The 19,649-nt window shown below is 43.6% G+C and overlaps 2 pseudogenes; one reads left to right on the top strand and one right to left on the bottom strand.

Moving 5' to 3' along the window:
* Positions 1 to 2,782: 2,782 nt before the first annotated feature.
* Positions 2,783 to 3,363, top strand: LOC104666761 (annotated as a pseudogene).
* Positions 3,270 to 19,649, bottom strand: part of LOC115894298 — a 37,293-nt pseudogene continuing 20,913 nt past the window's right edge.

The following is a 19,649-nucleotide window of genomic DNA, read 5'->3' as shown; positions in this document are numbered from 1 at the left end:
GCCCACATGCTGGGAGGGTGGTGCACTCCCACTCCACAGGATCAGAAGCTCCTGCGTTTGGGACCCTTGCAGACCTCATCCTATATATCTCTTCATCTGGTTATCTGCATCCTTTAAAATACACTTCTTAGTACACCAGTAAATGTGTTTCTCTGAGTTCTGGAAGCCACTCTAACAAACTAATTGAACCCAAAGAGGGCGATGTGGGAACCCCAACTTGAAGGCAATCAGTCAGAAGTTCCAGAAGCCTGGCCTTGGGATCGGTGGGTGAGGGGAAAGAGAGAATAGGCTTGGGAACTGAGTCCTTAACCTGTGGGATCTGGCACTATCTCCACGTAAATAGTGTTAGAACGGAATTGGAGGACATTCAGCTGGTGTCTGCTGCTTGGTTGTCAGGGAAGATCCCCACACATCTGGTCACAGAAGTTCTCTTCTGTGTAGGTGATTGTTGAGATAGGAAAGTAGAGGAAAACATGGTTTGAGGAGAGAATTTTACCCATGTATAAAGAAAAACTTTCACTGCTAAATTCTACCAAACTTTTAAAGAACTCACTCCAACTCTTCTCAAACTCTTCCGAAAAATTGAAAGGGAGGGAATTCCAACTTCATTTCAAAAAGCAAGTGTAAAGGCCAGGTGCGGTGGCTCACGCCTGTAATCCCAGCACTTTGGGAGCCCAAGGAGGGTGGATCACGAGGTCAGGAGTTCGAGACCAGCCTGGCCAACGTAGTGAAACCCCGTCTCTACTAAAAATACAAAAATTAGCCAGGCATGGTGGCAGGTGCCTGTAATCCCAGCTACTCGGGAGGCTGAGGCAGGAGAATCACTTGAATCTGGGAGGCAGAGGTTGCAGTGAGCTGAGATTGCACCATTGACTCCATCTCAAAAAAAAAAAAAAAAAAAAAAAAAAAAAGCAAATATAAACCAAAACAGTGTCTGAGACAGGTCTCAATCAATTTAGAAGTTTATTTTGCCAAGGTTGAAGATGTACCTAGGAAAAAGAGACACAGTCATGGTAGGATTTGGAGTCTACAGTTCTAAGACTACCAAAAAGTCTTAGAACTGATAAACAAATTCAGTAAAGTTGAGAATATAAAATCAACATACAAAAATCAGTAACATTTCTATACATCAATAACAAACTTTCTGAAAAAGAAATCAAGAAAGCAATTTTATTTTAAAAGGCTACCAAAAAAAAAAAAAAAAAAAAAAGCCTAGGAGTAAATTTAACCAAGGAGGTAAAAGACCTCTACGATGAAAACAATAAAAGACTGATGAAAAAAATTGAAGAGGACCTAAAAATGGAAAGACATTCAATGTTCATGGGTTGGGAGAATTAATATTGTTAACATGACCACACTATTCCAAATGATCTACAGACTAAGTGCAATCCCTATCAAAATATCAATGACATTATTTGCAAAAATTAAAAAAAAAAAAAATCCTAAAATTCAGATGGAACCACAAAAGACTCTGACTAGCCAAAGCAAACCTGAGAAAAAGAACAAAGCTGGAGGCATCACACTACCTGACCTCAAAATATACTCTAAAATAGTAACCAGAAAAGCACAGTACTGACATAAAAGCAGATACACAGACTACTGAAACAGAATAGAGAAACCAGAAATAAATACACGTACCTACAGCCAACTGATTTTCAACCAAGACATCAAGAATATACATTGGCAAAAGGACAGCCTCTTCAATAAATGGTACTGAGAAGCCCAGGCATGGTGGCTCACGCCTGTAATCCCAGCACTTTGGGAGGCCAAGGCAGGTGGATCACCTGAGGTCAGGAGTTCGAGACCAGCCTGACAAACATGGAGAGACCCTGTCTCTACTAAAAATACAAAATTAGCCGGGCGTGGTGGTGCACGCCTGTAGTCCCAGCCACTCGGGAGGCTGAGGCAGGAGAATCGCTTGAACCCGGGAAGCAGAGGTTGCGGTGAGCTGAGATCGCACTGTTGCACTACAGCCCGGGCAACAAGAGCAAAACTCCATCTCAAAATAAATAAACAATAAATAAATGGTACTGAGAAAATTGGATATCCATAGGCAGAAGAATAAAACTAGACCCCTATCTCTCACCATATACAAAAATAAACTCAAAATGAATTACGGATTTAAATGCAAGACCCAAAACTACAAAACTACTAGAAGAAAACATAAGGAAAATGCTTAGGTCGAGCTGGACAAAGATTTCATGGATGAGACCACAAAAGCACAGGCAACAAAACAACAAATAGACAAATGGGATTATATCAAACCAAAAAGCCTCTGCACAGCAAAGGAAACAATCAACGGAGTAAAGAGTCAGCTTGCAGAATGGGAGGAACTATTTACAAGCTACTCATTTGACAAGGGATTAATATCCAGAATAAACAAAGAACTCAAATAACAGCAAATAAAACACAACAACAAATAACCCATTATTTTTTAATGGGCAAATGATCTAAGTAAACATTTCTCAAAAGATCTACAAATGGCCAACACGTGTAAGAAAAAATGCTTAATATCACTAACCATCAGGGAAATGCAAATCTAAACTGCAATGAGATTTCATTTCATCCCAATCAGAACAGCTATTATCAAAAAGACAAAAAATAACAAATACTGGAGAGGATGCAGATTAAAGGGAATTTTTTTACACTGTTGGTGGATATGTAAATTAGTACAGCCACTGTGGAAAGCAGTATGGAGGTCCCTCAAAAAACTAAAAATTAAGCTACCATATGATCCAGCAATCCCACCACTGGATATACATCCAAAGGAAAGAAAATCAGTATGTTAAAGAGATATCTGGCTTTCTGCCTCCACTACTGCCATGGTGCCTGTGAGAAAGCTGTGGTGAAGGGGGGCAAAAAAAAGCAGGTTCTGAAGTTCACTCTTGGTCGCACCTACCCCGTAGAAGATGGAATTGTGGATGTTGCCAATTTTGAGCAGTTTTTGCAAGGAAGGATCAAAGTGAACTGAAAAGCTGGGAACCTTGGTGGAGGGGTGGTGACCGTCGAAAGCAGCAAGAGCAAGATCACCGTGACATCCGAGGTGCCTTTTTCCAAAAGGTATTTGAAATATCTCACCAAAAAATATTTGAAGAAGAATCATCTTCATGATTGGTTGTGCACAGTTGCTAACAGCAAAAAGAGTTACAAATTACGTTGCTTCCAAATTAACCAGGACGAAGAAGAGGAGAAAGACGAGGATTAAATTTCATTTATCTGGAATATTTTATGTGAGCTCTTGAATAAGACTTGGGAACCAAAATGGTGGTTTATCCTTGTATCTCTGCAGTGTTGACTGAACAGAAAATTGGAGATCATAGTCAAAGGGCTTCCTCTGGGCCGCCACTCACTTATTTGTAACATGACATCTTTTTTTTCTGCTTGAAAATTTCAATTCTTGTGGTAATACTAGAGTAGAAGGAGAGGGTGACTTGATGGAACTGATAGCCATTGGGTGTGGAGGTGTGGGCTGAAGGGAGTGACCATTTTATTTTTAAAAATATAACTGTCAATCGTTTCTGTTGCTTTTCCCAAAGAATGATTCAGGGATACAAGCGGGCTCCTCTCATTCATTAAAAGAAAACGTGACATCTTTCTAAGATTCTCTGTCTGGGAAAATGACAGTGTCAATAAAACACGGGTTTCTGGGCCATTCGTCTTTGATTTTTTAGTACAAATTTCTCTTGACGCACACAATTATGTCTACTAATCTTCTTCTTCCTAGAGAGAGAAACAGTGCTCCTTCGGCGTTGCTGCGTAGTCTGTCACTCTCCATAAAGGAGTTTGGGGAATCGATTGTAAAATCCCAGGTTCTAAATTAACTAAATATGTACACAAATGAATATGTAAGTAAGCTGTTTCTGCAAGTCTTTGCAACAATCTGTCACTTTGGTCTCCAGCAGAGGGCGCTAGAGGAATAGTGCTTCCAGATGTGGCCTCTTGTGTGGGGCCTGAAGAAGTGGCTGGGAAGCCTCCCATGCCAAGGAGTTGGGAGGTGCCTGGGAAATAGCTGACTCATGCAACTTAGGCCATGACTGGATTCAATGTCAGAAGTTACTCTACAAACAGTGGTGTGCTGCAGTGCGTGCAGAGGCTAGAGAACCGCAGAAGAGGGCTACCAAGGCTGGGAAAAAAAGATGAAATTGTTGCCGTGAGTGACTCTGAACGACCCTGATGCCTTGTGGTGCCCTTCTGAAATTCGACCAATAATGCAGAAGTGTGTGTTTTAGAATTTACGGTGTATGAAATTCATGTTTTTAAAATAACTTGCCTACAGATGGTTTCCACACCTGAAATTGTGCTCTGCGAGTGGCATAGCTGGAAATTCAATGTTTAATCCTACCTTGGCTCCAATTTAACATTTGATGCTCTCTGGACTGAGTTGAACATGTTAAGGCTTTGCAATTTCACTTGTGTTAAAGGTTCTAGCATTTTCCATTTCTATGCAAGTTTCTTTGAAGCAGAATTGCTTGCATATTTTTTCTCTGCCTTCACCGAAAGCAGAGTTTCTTTCAGACTTCACTGAGGCATCAGTTGCTCCTGAGCAATGTCCCTTACCGTGATTATTAACTATAAGTTTGTAGCTTGAGTTCACAAATTTTACTTGTTTGTTGCATTGACTTTTCCATGTAGTAAGTAATTTTTAGTTTGATTGTGAAAAAACCCTGGGCTGAAGTTAGCATTTAAGTTTAAAAAAAAAATTTTTTTTAAACTAGTACCAGATTTTAAAACGAGTAATAAAATTGAAATTCACTGGTTTTTCTCTGTCTTTTTGAACTCTTGTAATCAAGTTTTGATCACATTTTCTATTAAAGTGGCTAACACATGGCTACTAAAAAAGAAAAAGAGGGAGAGAGAGATCTGCATTACTGTGCTTATTGCCGCACTATGCGTAATGGCCAAGATGTGATATCAACCTAAGTGCTCACCAACACATTAATGGATAAATAAAATGTGGTCTATAACCAAAATAGAATACTATTCAGCCATAAAAAATAAAATTATGTCATTTACAGCAACATGAATGAACCTAGAGGATTTTGTGTTAACTGAAATAAGCCAGGCACAGAAAGATAAATACCACATGTTCTCACTTATACGTGGAAGATTAAAAAGTTGAGCTCATAGAAGAGTACAATAGTGGTTATTAAAGGCTAGGAAAGGCAGGGAGGTAGGAAGAGTAGGGGAGGTTAGTTAATGGACAAAAATATCATAGCTGGTAGGAGGAAAACGTTCTAATGCTCTATAACATTGTAGGGTGACTATAGATAACAATAATTTATTGTATATTTTTAATAGCTAGAACAGAAGATTTTGCATGTTCTTACCACAAAGAAATTATAAATGTTTGAGGTGATGGATATGATAATTACCCTGATTTGAGCATCACACTTTGTATACATGTATCGAAATATCACACAATACCCCATAAACATGTGCAATTATTATGTGTCAATTAAAAATAAAAAAGAAAGAAAGAATCCATTGACCATATATATGAGACCTTTTTCTGACTCTCTATTCTATTTCATTGGATATGCCTGTCCTTATGCCAGTGCTGTTCTGTTTTAATTAATGTAGCTTTGTAGTAAGTTTTGAAATCAGAAAATGTGAGTCTTCCAACTCTATTCTTCCTTATAAAGATTGTTTTGGCAATTCAGGGTCACTTTCAATTCTACATAAATTTGAGGATCAGCTTCCTCATTTGTGGGGAAAAAAAAGTCTGTGGAATTTTAGAAGATATTTTATTGAATTTGCTGATCACTTTCAGTAGTATTGACATCTTAACAGTGGTAAATCTTCCTATCCACGAACACAGAATGTATTTTCAATTACTTTGATCTTTTAAAAATTTTTGTAGTTTTTATCTTTTATAGTTTTCAGAGTATCAATCTTTGACCTCTTCAGTTAGATTTATCTCTAAGTATTTAACTATTTTAGATGCTATTGTAAATGGAATTTCTTAATTTCCTTCTGGTGTATAGAAAACGATTTGTTTTTGTATGTTCATTTTGTACACTGCCACTTTGCTGAACTCATTTATTAGCTCTGAGCTTTCTTGTGGATTCTCTGGGGTTTTGTATGCAAAGGATTATGTCATCTATAAATAGAAATAGTTTCACCTATTACTTTACATTTGGATGACTTTTTTTTTTTTTTTTTTTTTTTTTTTTGAGATGGAGTCTCACTCTGTCACCCTGGCTGGAGTACAATGGCACGATCTCAGCTTCCTGGAAACTCCACCTCCCAGATTCAAGCAATTCTCCCACCTCAGCCTCCTGAGTCGCTGGGATTACAGGCACCTGACATCATGTCAGGCTAATTTTTGCATTTTTTGTAGAGACAGAGTTTCGCCATATTGGTCAGGCTAGTCTTGAACTCCCAACCTCAGGTGATCCACCCACCTCGGCCTCCCAAAGTGCTGGGATTACAGGCATGAGACACTGCGCCCAGCTGACATTTTCTTTTTTTTTTTTTTTTTAAGTCAGGATCTGGCTCTATTGTCCAGGCTGGAGTGCAGTGGTGCTGTCTTCGCTCACTGCAACCTCGGTCTCTCGGGTTCAAGCGATCCTCCCACCTCAGCCTCCTGGGTAGCTGGGACTACAGGTTCATGCCACCATGCTCAGTTTTGTTTTTTATTTTGTGTGTGTGTGTGTGTGTGTGTGTGTGTGTGTATTTTTTGTAGAGACAAGGCGTCACTATGTTGCTCAGGCTGGTCTCAAACTCCTGAGTTCAAAGGATTCACCCACCTTGGCCTCCCAAAGTGCTGGGATTACAGGTGGGAGCCACCACACCTTTTCTTGTCTGGCTAGAACTTTCAATTCAGTGTCAAATAGCAGTGGGAATCTTTTTGTTGTCCCTTGTCGTAAGGGGAACTCATTCAGGTTTTTACCATTGAATATAATGTTAGCTGTAAGTTTTCCAGAAACACACTCTATCATGTTGAGAAATTTTCCCTCTGTTCCTAATTTGCTGAGAGCATTTATTATGAAAGGGTATTATTTCCTCAAATGCTTTTTTCATGTCAATTGAGATGATAATGTGATTTTTTTCTTTTGTTCAAATAATGTGATGTACTATGTTGATTGATTTTCTTCTGTTGAAACATCTTTGCGTTCCATGGTAAAATTCCATTCCATTGTGAATAATCCTTATAGTTGCTGATGGAGTCAGCTTTCTTTTCTTTCTTTTTGTTTTTCTCATTTGACCTAGATGGCCTACGAAACCTAGAGAAGGATCATGGCTTGTGATTTCTCTGCTAAGACAGCAATCTCTCTTCTCCTAACTCTAGAAAGGGACCTGCTCCTGCAGCGAGAGAGGCTTCTCCTTGGAGATCTGCGACGAGGTGGAGGACGCCTCCTGAAATAATCATCTCAAGGGCGACGACCCCGAGAGGGAGGTGGGCCATGATTTCTACTTCTTTTTTCACCATTCGACAGTTCCACTGTTACACAGCGGCCACATAGTGTTCTTCCATCTGGCTCTCGGACCACATCAGCTGCACCTCCGGGATCTTCAAATTCAATAAAAGCAAAGCCGGGAGGGTTTCTAGCAACCCACACACTTCAGAGTGGTCCATAGTAGCCAAAAGCCCTTTCCAATTCAGTCTTGTTGCCATTGTTTCCAAGATTGCCTGCATAAACCTACATAAACCAAGGCAGGCAGATCATGAGGCCAGGAGTTCGAGACCAGCCTGGCCAACATGACGAAACCCCATTCTCTAATAAAAACATAAAAATTAGCCGGGTGCAGTGGCACGTGCCTATAGTCCCAGCTACTTGGGAGGCTGAGGCAGGAGTCGCTTGAACCCAGGAGGCAGAGTTTGCAGTGAGCCAAGACCACACCATTGCACTCTAGCCTGGGTGACAGAGCAAGACTCTGTCTCAAAAAAAAACAAAAAGAGAGATGATGGTGTATGTGGTTCATGTTGACAGACGGAAGTCCCTGCCTTGGTTTCCCATGAATCTTTTATATTCTCCTTGTGATGAAGCCTCCAGGCTTGTGCACATTCCCAGGGTAGGAACAGTCCCACAGACCAAGGGCTTTACAGTAAACGAAGCAGGTGACCAGTTCCCAACATACATTATTCCACATTGAACTTGATACGTTTTCAAGGAAACAGTGTTGTGAGAAGGCGGCCTAGGTCTGTCCAGGATCGAGGCCTGCAATTAATTAATACTTCACTCACAGCATTCAAAAGGGAATAAAGAATAATATATACACTTATGGCCAGGCATGCTGGTTCACGCCTGTAATCCCAACACTTTGGGAGGCTGAGGCTGGTGAATCTCTAGAGCCCAGGAGTTTGAGACCAGCCTGGGCAACATGGCGAAACCCTGTCTCTACACAAATAAATACATAAATAAAATTAGCTGGGCATGGTGGTGTGAGCCTGTAGTCCCAGCTACTCGGGAAGCCAAGGTGGGAGGATCACCTGAGCCCTGGGCAGTGGAGGCTGTGGTGAGCCATGATGGTGTCACTGCACTTCAGCCTGGGTGACAGAGTGAGACCCTGTCCTCCCCACCAAAAAAAAGAAAGAAGAAAAATACTTAAGTATCAAATCCTCCAGCTTAAGAAGTGAAACAGGCCAGATGCAGTAGCTCATGACTGTAATCCCAGCCCTTTGGGAGGCTGAGGCTGGGGGATCACTTGAGGTCAGGAGTTCAAGACCAGCCTGGTGGCCATGCACAGTGGCTCACGACTATAATTCCAGCACTTTGGGAGGCCAAGGGGGATGGATCACAAGGTCAGGAGTTTGAGATCAGACTGGCCAATATGGCGAAACCCTGTCTCTACTAAAAATACAAAAATTAGCTGGGCATGGTGGTACACACCTGTAGTCCCAGCTACTCAGGAGGCTGAGGCAGGATAATTGCTTGAATCTGGGAGGCAGAGCTTGCAGTGAGCCGAGATCAGGCCACTGTACTCCAGCCTGGGCAACAGAGCAAGACTCTGTTTCAAAAAAAAAAAAAAGTAAAAAATTAAAAATTGAGCTATTTGAATTGGACACATGGAATCCATTGGAAGATGTTTCAAACACTGGGTCATCTTCCAATATTTACTCCAACTAATTCTCCTATTATTGGACCAACCCCTGATACACAAAATTTAAAATTTTACATTTATTGTTTTTATTTTTTGAGACGGAGTCTCGCTCTGTCGCCCAGGCCCCAGGCTGGAGTACAGTGGCCAGATCTCAGCTCACTGCAAGCTCCACCTCCCGGGTTCTCGCCATTCTCCTGCCTCAGCCTCCCGAGTAGCTGGGACTACAGGCACCTCGCCCGGCTGGTTTTTTGTATTTTTTAGTAGAGACGGGGTTTCACCGGGTTAGCCAGGATAGTCTTGATCTCCTGACCTCGTGATCCGCCCGTCTCGGCCTCCCAAAGTGCTGGGATTACAGACTTGAGCCACCGCGCCCGGCCTTTACACTTATTTTTAATGCATCCTTTGGTTGCTGCAAATAAAGTGAATGTGTCCTCCAAAACTCATATGTTGAAATCCTAAACTCCAGGTGATGATATTAGAAGGTGGGGCATTTAGGGAGGTAATAAAGTGGTAAGGATTAGTGCCCTTATAGAAGAGGCCCCTTGGCTGGGCGTGGTGGCTCATGCCTGTAATCCCAGCACTTTGGGAGGCTGAGGTGGACAGATCATCTGAGGTCGGGAGTTTGAGAGCAGCCTGACCAACATGGAGAAACCCCGTCTCTACTAAAAGTACAAAATTAGTCTGGCGTGGTGGTGCGTGCCTGTAATCCCAGCTACTTGGGAGGCTGAGGCAGGAGAATCACTTGAACCTGGGAGGCAGAGGTTGTGGTGAGCTGAGATTGTGCCATTGCATTCCAGCCTGGGCAACAAGAGTGAAACTCTGTCTCAAAGAAAAAAAAAAAGGCCCCTGGCTGGGCGTGGTGGCTCATGCCTGTAATTCCAGCGCTTTGGGAGTCTGAGGCGGGCAGATCACAAGGTCAGGAGTTCAAGACCAGCCTCATGGTGAAACCCCTGTCTCTACTAAAAATACAAAAATTAGCTGGGCGTGGTGGCGTGTGCCTGCAGTCTCAGCTACTTGGGAGGTTGAGGCAGGAGAATCGCTTGAACCCACAAGGCAGAGGTTGCAGTGAGCCGAGATCGTGCCACTGCACTCTAGCCTGGCCACAAAGTGAGACTCTGTCTCAAAAAAAAAAAAAAAAATTTTTAAAAAGAGAGAGAGATAGAGAGACCCCAGAGAGATCCCTCACCTTTTCCACTACATGAAAACACACAAAGTCAGTGTCTGCAACCCAGAAGAGGACCGTCACCAGAACTAGACCATGCTGGCACCTTGATCTCAGACTTCCAGCCTCTAGAAATGTGAAAAATATATGTTGTTTATAAGTCACCCAATTTATGGTACTTCGTTATAGCAGCCTGAACTAAGGCGGTCCCCAAACTGAATACCTCACGAATGCATTTTACCTCTCTCTGTCTCTGCTTCACTTCTATTAACTTTTACAAGTCATCCAGCTTGTCCGTCTTACACATCCCTTCCTCTGTGGTCATGGAGACACTGGAGGAAGGGCTGAAGCTAGTCATTCTTCTTTCTGAAGTAGCCTCAGAGGGGACCAAGTCAACTGGATGCTCTTTGGAGTAAACTCACTTTTTATTCTTATATCTTTCGAGGAACATCTCTTAGAAAACACAAGCAGATCAGCAAGAGGGTTATTCAACCCATCCAAAGAAACAGCTTTTCAAAGTCCACGTGATGGACAATAAGGTGCCTCTTTCTCTGAACCTTTCCTCAAAATGATATAACATGTTCCTGGTCAGGGCTTTGGTGTCAACCTCACAATCTACCTGATACGGTTTGACTCTGTGTCCCCACCCAAATTTCTTCTCAAATTATAATCCCCAAGTGTTGACAGAGGGACCTGTAATCCCCACGTGTTGAGGGAGAAAGGTGATTGGATCACGGGGGTGGTTTCCCTGATGCTGTTCTCCTGAAACTGAGTGAGTTCTCACAAGATCTGATGGTTTTATATGTGTTTGGCAGTTCCTCCTTCACATGCTCTCTCCTGCCGCCTTGTGCGGCGGAAGGTGCCTGCCTGTGTGAAGAAGGTGCCTGCTTCCCCTTCCACCATGATTGTCAGTTTCCTGAGGCATCCCCTGCCTTGTGAAACTATGAGTCAATTAAACCTCTTTCCTTTATAAATTACCCAGTCTCAGGGAAGTTCTTTAGAGCAGTGTGAAAACAGACTAACACTTCACTGCACTGCACTTGCCTCTCTCCTTCAGCCGGGACACCTGGGAGTTTTCCTTTCTGGTCTTTAGTTACATTTGCCACATCTCCAATAGCGTTTTTTTTGCTTTGTTTTTGTTTTTGTTTTTTTTAATTGAGACGGAGTCTCGCTCTGTCACCCAGGATGGAGTGTAGTGGCGTGATCTCGGCTCACTGCAACCTCCACTTCCCAGGTTCCAGGGATTTTTCTGCCTCAACCTCCTGTGTAGCTGAGATTACAGCTGGGATTAGTGACTACACCCAGCTAATTTTTGTATCTTTAGTAGAGATGGGGTTTTGCCATGTTGGTCAGGCTGAGCTCAAATTCCTGACCTCAAGTTGGATAACTTGAGGCCCGCCTCAGCCTCCCAAAATGCTGGGGTTACAGGCATGAACCACTGTGCCCAGCCAGCTTTGTATTTTTTAAATAAGAAAAATACAAATAGAATTAGAGAAATTGTTTTGTCATGAAAGCATGTTTGGGTGTGTGCCCTTTGGAACCAGAAGTAAATATCTTTTATATTGATGTTTTCAACCCATCTACAAAATGGAGTACACTTCTCCTATGTGAAGGAGCGTCTGCTGGTCAGAGACGAAAAAATAAGTTGGAAAGTCATGGCCTTCCAGCACTGGCTTTGCTGGACTGGGAGTCCCGGGGCAGTGTGCTCCTCCCTCTTGCAAAGTCAGCAGCCATCTTCACATGGCAGAGCTGTTAAATCTGTGCTGTGTCCAAAAAGGCTAGTAACAGCTGAGTGCTCTCCAGCCTTTTGGGGATTTTTGTCTGCCCTGCATTTTTTAATCCTTTTACTACACATACAGTGGTGTGCTTGAACCAGATGGAACCAAATGCTAAATTTTCAGGAATTTAGCAAGCTGACTGTTAAACCACTGAGAGCTTGAGATCAGCTATGGTGGGAGCATTTACACCATAGAAATCAGTAATCGGGGCTTTTTCCTTTTCAATCTAGAGAACCAAACCTTTACTAGCACACCACTGTATATATCTTCTTTAAAATATAGTATTGCTGGGTGCAGTGGCTCATGCCTATAATCCCAGCACTTTGGGAGGCCGAGGCAGGTGGATCTTGAGGTAGGAGTTCGAGACCAGCCTGGCCAAGATGGTGAAAACCCCTCTCTAATAATACAAAAATTAGCCAGGCACGGTGGTGGGCACATGTAATCCCTGCTACTTGGGAGGCTAAGGCGGGAGAATCACTTCAACCTGGGAGGCGGAGGTTGCTGTGAGCCAAGATCATGTCACTGCACTCTAGCCTGGGCAACAGAGCGAATCCATCTCAAATATATATATATAATAATAAATTTAAAAAATCAAAAATAGTATTATTTTTGCATTATTTACTGTATTTAGTAGTATCCGTATCAGTTACCTACTGCTGATTAACAAGCTAGCCCACAACATACCAACTTAGAATGACAACAATCATCTATTTTGCTAGTGAATCTTCAGTTTGGGCGAGGCTTAGTGAGAACAGCTCATGTCTGCCTCTTGCTGTGTCATCTGGGGGACATAGCAAGTGTGACTGGGGCTGGAGGAGCCACTTTAGAGATACCTTACATACATAGCTAACAAGTTGCTACTGGCTTCTGAGGCAAGGCAGAGGTTATGAAACAAGGGCCTTATTTCTTCTCCATGTGAGCCTCCCTACAGGCTGTTGGGCTTCCTCACAACATGGTGGCTGGGTTCCAAGAGCAAGCATCCCTAAAGAACAAGACATAAATGCATATTAGGTTCATGGCTTGGCCTTGGAAGTCAGTGTCAGTTCCTCAGTAACCTCTTGGTCTACAAAGCACAAAGGTTTGCCTTCTTTCAAGGGGAAGGAGCATAGACTTTGCCTCTTGATAAGGAAGTGGCAAGGTTCTAAGGAGCACGTGGGCTGGGACATACTGTTGTAGACATTGTAGACATCTTGGAAGTTAATATTTCTCATAATAAGGTACTGTAGGTATTTTTAAGAGGTCATGCTTAGTGCCATGGCCAAGGGGAAGCCCTGGGTAAACAGGCATCTGGATTAATTCTTCTGACTTGGAGAGTCCAGGGATGTTAAAAACTAAGCCCTTAGCATGAGGCCACTCTGAGCATTGGACTCCCTCTGTGCCCCAGGGCATCATCAGATGTACTCTCTGAGGAGGGGTGGCCATCACTCCCTCGCTAGACCTGAGCCTCTGGTTGTGTTGGGAGTTTGTGGGAGGACAAATCAGTCATCCCACCCCATGTGCAGGTATGCTATGTGAAATAGGGTTTCAGGAATAAAGGATTCATTGAGCAGGTACATGTAGTGAAAAGGACACAGACTTCCAGGATACAGACTCAACTTGGAGTCCCAGCTCCACCCACTACTTTCTAGGTGACCTTAAGTAAGACCTCAAATCTTGGCTTTCATTTTCCCATCTAAAAAATGGGAAAGATGAAACCAATTCATGGAACTGTGGTGAGCATCCCTTCAAAAAGTTCACTGCTTCCCACAGGTTATTTGTATCCCTGGTGTTTATCAAGTAAGATATGGGGTAGACTACCCCATAGGTAAACAATTGGTTGTTGTTTTAATATTTAAGTGTTTTCTTAATGTATTAGAATGTTGCTTGTTTTCTTTTCATAGAAAAAGGTGTGAGTTGATTTAGAGGGAGGTATTAGAAACTACCAGTTTAGGTATCAGAGCAGAAACTGTGAAGGTGGTGCACAGTGCTTGTGGTTTAGGAAGCACCAGGGCAGTACATGGTGCCTGACCCCCGCGAGCCCCTAACTGTAGCCCCCTGAAGTGAGGGCTTCCATCTAGCCGGTTCTCATTCAGTCCTAGCATGCAGCCCTGAGGTTGGCAGGAGCCAAGCACCATCTCCTGAGGTAACTGATTAGCAGGGCATGCCATGTAGTGGCACTCAGCCAATATGACAGCACCTCCCTGCCTCTGTCCACTGGGATCTCCTGGATGGCCCAAGGTTCTCCAAGCCTATCCCCAACCACATTCCCTCTCAGCGGGTGGACTTCCTGCGGTGAGCCGGAGGGTCTGGCTCCCCACTCTCCAGAGCACTGGCACATTGAGCCCTATTTCAGCCCCTTCCTAGCCACAGGCCTTTGGGAAAATGTAAAACACAAAAACTAAAAACTCTCGAAGACTCCTTGGTTAGTAGGATTGGTGAGATTAGGAAGCTGACCAGGATCATGTGGCTTATTAGTAGCCTAGTAACAAAAGTGGTTAATAATCACACAGCCTCCTTGGAAATGATCTCCTCTGAGACATGGACCCTGCCTGTATAATCTTCACCCTTCACAAAGGGATCCTGGAGGGGGCATCATCACCTCCAGTTTTTGTTTTGTTTTGTTTTTTTGTGGGGGTTTTTTGTTTGTTTGTTTTTTGTTTTGGGGAGGGGTTGTTCATTGAAACAGGGTCTGGCTCTGTCGCCAGGCTAGAGTGCAGTGGCACAATCTCGGCTCCCTGCAACCTCCACCTCCGGAGTTCAAGCGATTCTTTTGCCTCAGTTTCCCGAGTAGCTGGGACTACTGGCGTGCAAGCCACCATGCCCTGCTACTCTTGTATTTTTAGTAGAGACAGGGTTTTACCATCTTGGCTGGACTGGTCTCAAACTCCTGACCTCAAGTGATCTGCCTGCATGGGCCTCCCAAAGTTCTGGAATTACAGACATGAGCCACTGCACCAGGCCACCTCCATTCTGCAGATGGAAAACACACACACACACACACACACACACACACACACCAAAAACAAAAACAAAAACCAACCTCAGCTGGGAGTGGTGGCTCACACCTGTAATACCAGCACTTTGGGAGGCCAAGGCAGGTGGATCACCTGAGGTCAGGAGTTCGAGACCAGCCTGACCAATATGGTGAAACTCTGTCTCTACTGAAAATACAAAAATTAGCCGGGTGTGGTGGCACATGACTGGAATCCCAGCTACTCAGGAGGCTGAGGCAGGCCTTAAATGGACTAGTAAAGGGCACCCTCTGAGCAAATTCCAGCACAGCAATTCTGACTCTGTCTCTGCTCTGATACCTGCCTGCTGAGGCATCCCTGATCTCATTATTTTTTATGCATGCCTAGTGTGTTTCTGCACAGGCTTGGCTTTTATGAGTCTGCCACTTTGGAAACAAATCACACGTCCCGTGTTCCGTCGGACTGTGGCGCAGTGTGGAATTTCTGGTATAACAGCATTTAGCTGCCGAGGAAACATGTCTGGCTTTGCTTCCTTGGGAGAGGGTACAAAGGAAGAAAGCCACAGCATGTACAAAAAAGAAAGTTCGTGTTTCCGAGGGAGGTTTTTAATGTCCTTTTAAATACCAACCAGTGTCTACTTAGAAGTCTTCAGGAAGGAACTTGTAGTGATTATATGAATTAATATTTCTGGCAGTTCCAGAAATGCAGTTGCCCCATCTTGTTTTGCAGCAGCTCACATCCTGATCACAGCGGCACATACTGTGTGATCTTAGTAATGCTGCCCCAGCCCTCTTGGGGGCATCTGGGACTTGATAGGCATTCATCTCCGGTGAGCAAGGCCGCTGAGCTGGTGAGGAGAGGCCTAGCTAGAAAGGTGCCCATATCTGGCATTGTGCTAGAAGGGCCGCCCCCCCCCGGGAGCTGGGCCAGTGACAATCAGGAGAGGGAGGGCTTTTGCCAGAAAGCAGTGCCCTGCTGTGAGGTCCCAGCCTGAGGGGGACTCTCAGATCTTCTGGGGACAAGAGCAAATCAGGTAACCCTGGCAACTCACATCTTTGGAGTTATTTACACATGTGAAAACTAAGGAGATCGGATGAAATGATGGATTGGGTCCCATCAGACCTGTAAACAATGATGGCATTATTTCGTGCCCTGGGTCCCTGCCTCGAGAATTTACATTTGGCATGCCAAGTTCTTACAGACCTGCACTTCAGTAGGGGGACTGCATTATCTCACTGCCTGCCTAGTTACAGTGATTCTCAGTCCTGCGTGGTGCATGAGAATCACCTCTAGGACTTTTAAAAGACTCAGATACCCAGGTCTTACCTGTGAAAGAGATTTGGTTTCAGTTTGTCTGGAATGGAGCCCACACATTGCCATTTTTTTTAAAGCTTCTCAGGTGATTCTAAGATGTAGCCAGAATTAAGAACCACCGATAGGTTGCAAGTGCTGCTATAGTGGCTGTCACAGTGATGCTGTGTCACTGAAGGGACTATGTGTGTGTGTGTGTGTGTGTGTGTGTGTGTGTGTGTGTGTGTGTGTGTGTGTAAAGATTAATATATATCTGTGTGCATATATATAATGATCAAAATGTCACACATGGGCTTGGAGGCGTGTGGGAGGAGGTTCAGTATTTCATACTGGTCTCCCCATCACATGTTCTATTGGCAAACGTTTCTGAAGTCAGTAGAAGTGTCAAATGAAATTTATGTTAACCACAAAGAGTAGCTGGCTGGTAAGGGCAGTGATGGTCCAGAATCCAGCCAGGTACAGCCAATCACAAGTCCTCAGGAGAACAGCAGTTTCCAGAGGCTCACTTTCTCCTGTTACTCCCAGCTTGAGGCTTGACATCAAATTTTGATCTACATAAATGTTGGTCAAGGAAGATAAATAAATGAATTTTTGCTTAAAGAATAATCATCACTGTGGCCGAGCCTTAAAATTCAGATGTCCAGTGGAATTGCCTTAGTCGATGCTTCTGAAAAGGTCTTCCAAGCAGACCCCTTGTGGATCTCAGGTATCTATGGACTCCCCCAAGTCCCTCCAATTTTCTTAAAGGCTTTATTAAGATATAATTTATGGGCCAGGCACAGTGGCTCATGCCTGTAATTCCAGCACTTTGGGAGGCTGAGGTAGGCGGATAATGAGGTCAGGAGATCGAGACCATCCTGGCTAACACGATGAAACCCCGTCTCTACTAAAAATACAAAAAATTAGCCGGGCGTGGTGGCGGGCGCCTGTAGTCCCAGCTACTTGGGAGGCTGAGCCAGGAGAATGGCGTGAACCCAGGAGGTGGAGCTTATAGTGAGCAGAGATCACGCCACTGCACTCCAGCCTGGGCGACAGAGTGAGACTCTGTCTCAAAAAAAAAAAAAAAGATACAATTAATGGGCCAGGCTTGGTGGCTCACACCTGTAATCCCAGCACTTTGGGAGTCCAAGGCTGGTGGATCACGAGGTCAAGAGATCAAGACCATCCTGGACAACATGGTGAAACCCCATCTGTACTAAAAATACAAAAATAAGCTGGGAGTGGTGGTGCACACCTGTAGTTCCAGTTGCTCAGGAGGCTGAGTCAGGAGAATTGCTTGAACCGGGGAGCCAGAGGTTGCAATGAGCAGAGATTGCACCATTGTATTCCAGCCTGGTGACAGAGCAAGATTCCATCTCAAAAAAAAAAAAAAAAAAAAAAAAGATAATTCACAGCCGGGTGCGGTGGCTCACACCTGTAATCCCAGCACTTTGGGAGGCCGAGGCGGGATGACCATCTGAGGTCGGGAGTTTGAGATCAGCCTGATCAACATGGAGAAACTAAAATTCGAAAAAAATTAGCCGGATGTGGTGGTGCATGCCTGTAATTCCAGCTACTCGGGAGGCTGAGGCAGGAGAATTGCTTAAACCTGGGAGGCAGAGGTTGCGGTAAGCCCAGATCATGCCATTGCACTCCAGCCTGGGCAACAATAGGAAAACTCCATCTCAAAAAAAAAAAAAAAAAAAAAAAAAGATGTAATTCACATACAACACAATTTACCCACTCAGGCATGTAATTAAATTGCTTTTTGTTTCTGTTTCTGTTATCATTATTATTATTATTTTTAGACGGAATCTCACTCTTGTTGCCAGGTTGGAGTGCAGTGGCACGATCTCAGCTCACTGCAACCTCTGACTCCCTGGTTCAAGCAATTCTCCTTCTTCAGCTCCCCGAGTAGCTGGGTTTATGGCCATGTGCCACCACACCAAGCTAATTCTTGTACTTTTAGTAGAGATGAGGTTTCACCATATTGGCCAGGATGGTCTCGATTTCCTCACCATGTTAGCCAGGATGGTCTTGATCTCCTGACCTCATGATCTGCCTGCCTCAGCCTCCCAAAGTGCTGAGATTACAGGTGTGAGCCACTGCACCTGGCCATAATTAAACTGTTTTTAAGTCACGGGGTTGATGTGGCAACAGTCACCACAGTCAATGTTGGAATGGTTTCACCACCTCCTAAAGAAACCTGGTACTTGTTAGCTGTCACCCCCCTGTAACTTGATCCCTCTCTCCACCTCCCATCCGCAACCCTGAGCAACTATGAATCTATAGATTTGCCTATTCTGGACTTTTGTACAAATGTAATCCTATAATATATGGTCTTTTGTGACTGGCTTCTTTCACTTCACATAATGTTTCTAAGTTCATCCATGTTGTAGCATGTATTAGTACTTCATTCCTTTTCATGGCTGAGTAATACGCCGTTGTATGGATATACCACATTTTCTTTATCCATTCATCAGTTGATGGACATTTAGGTTATTTCCACTTATTGGTTATTATGAAAAATGCTGTTATAAACATTTGTGTACAAATGGTCATATGCTTTTATGTCTCTTGGGTTCATACCTTCAGCGTAGAAGTGCTGGGCCAGATGGTAACTCTGTTTAATTATTTGAGGAACCACCAGACTGTCTTCTAAAGCGGCTGCATCATTTTACATTTCCACCAGTAATATGTGAGGGTTCCAGTTTCTCTGCATTCCTGCCAATGCCTATTATTTTCCACTTTTTAAAATTACAGCCATCCTAGCAGATACACTAGTAGTATGTCACTGTGGTTTTGAATTGCATTTTCCCAATGACTAATGATGTCAATAATCTTTGTATGTGTTTCTTGGCCATTTGTATATCTTGGAAAAATGTCAATTCAAATCCTTTACTCATTTTTAGTTAGATTATTTGTCTTTTGATGGTTGGTTTGAAGAAAGTTTTTTGTTTGTTTGTTTGTTTGTTTGAGACAGAGTCTCGCTCTGTCACCAGGCTGGAGTGCAGTGGTGCAATCTTGGCTCCCTGCAATCTCTGCCTCCTGGGTTCAAACGATTCTTCCACCTCAGTCTCCCAAGTAGCTGGGACTACAGGTGTGCACCACCAAGCCCGACTAATTTTTTATATTTTAGTAAAGACAGGGTTTCACCATGCTGGCCAGGATGGTCTCCATCTCCTAACCTCATGATCCACCTGCCTCGGCCTCCCAAAGTGCTGGGATTACAGGTGTGAACCACTGTGCCCGGCCTGAAAGTCTTTTATCAGATATATTATTTGACATATTTTCTCCCATTTTGTGGGTTGTCTTTTCACTTTCTTGATGGTATCCTTAGAAGCACAATTTTTTTTTTAATTTTTAAGAAATCCAATTTGTGTATTTGGAGGGAGGAAGGGTAGTGCTTTTGGTATCATACCT

The sequence above is a fragment of the Rhinopithecus roxellana genome, chromosome 17, assembly GCF_007565055.1.
Source record: "Rhinopithecus roxellana isolate Shanxi Qingling chromosome 17, ASM756505v1, whole genome shotgun sequence".
In the NCBI taxonomy this organism is placed as follows: Eukaryota; Metazoa; Chordata; class Mammalia; order Primates; family Cercopithecidae; genus Rhinopithecus; species Rhinopithecus roxellana.
Note: the sequence above shows the minus strand (reverse complement) of the source record. Positions and strands in the feature narration are given on the sequence as shown.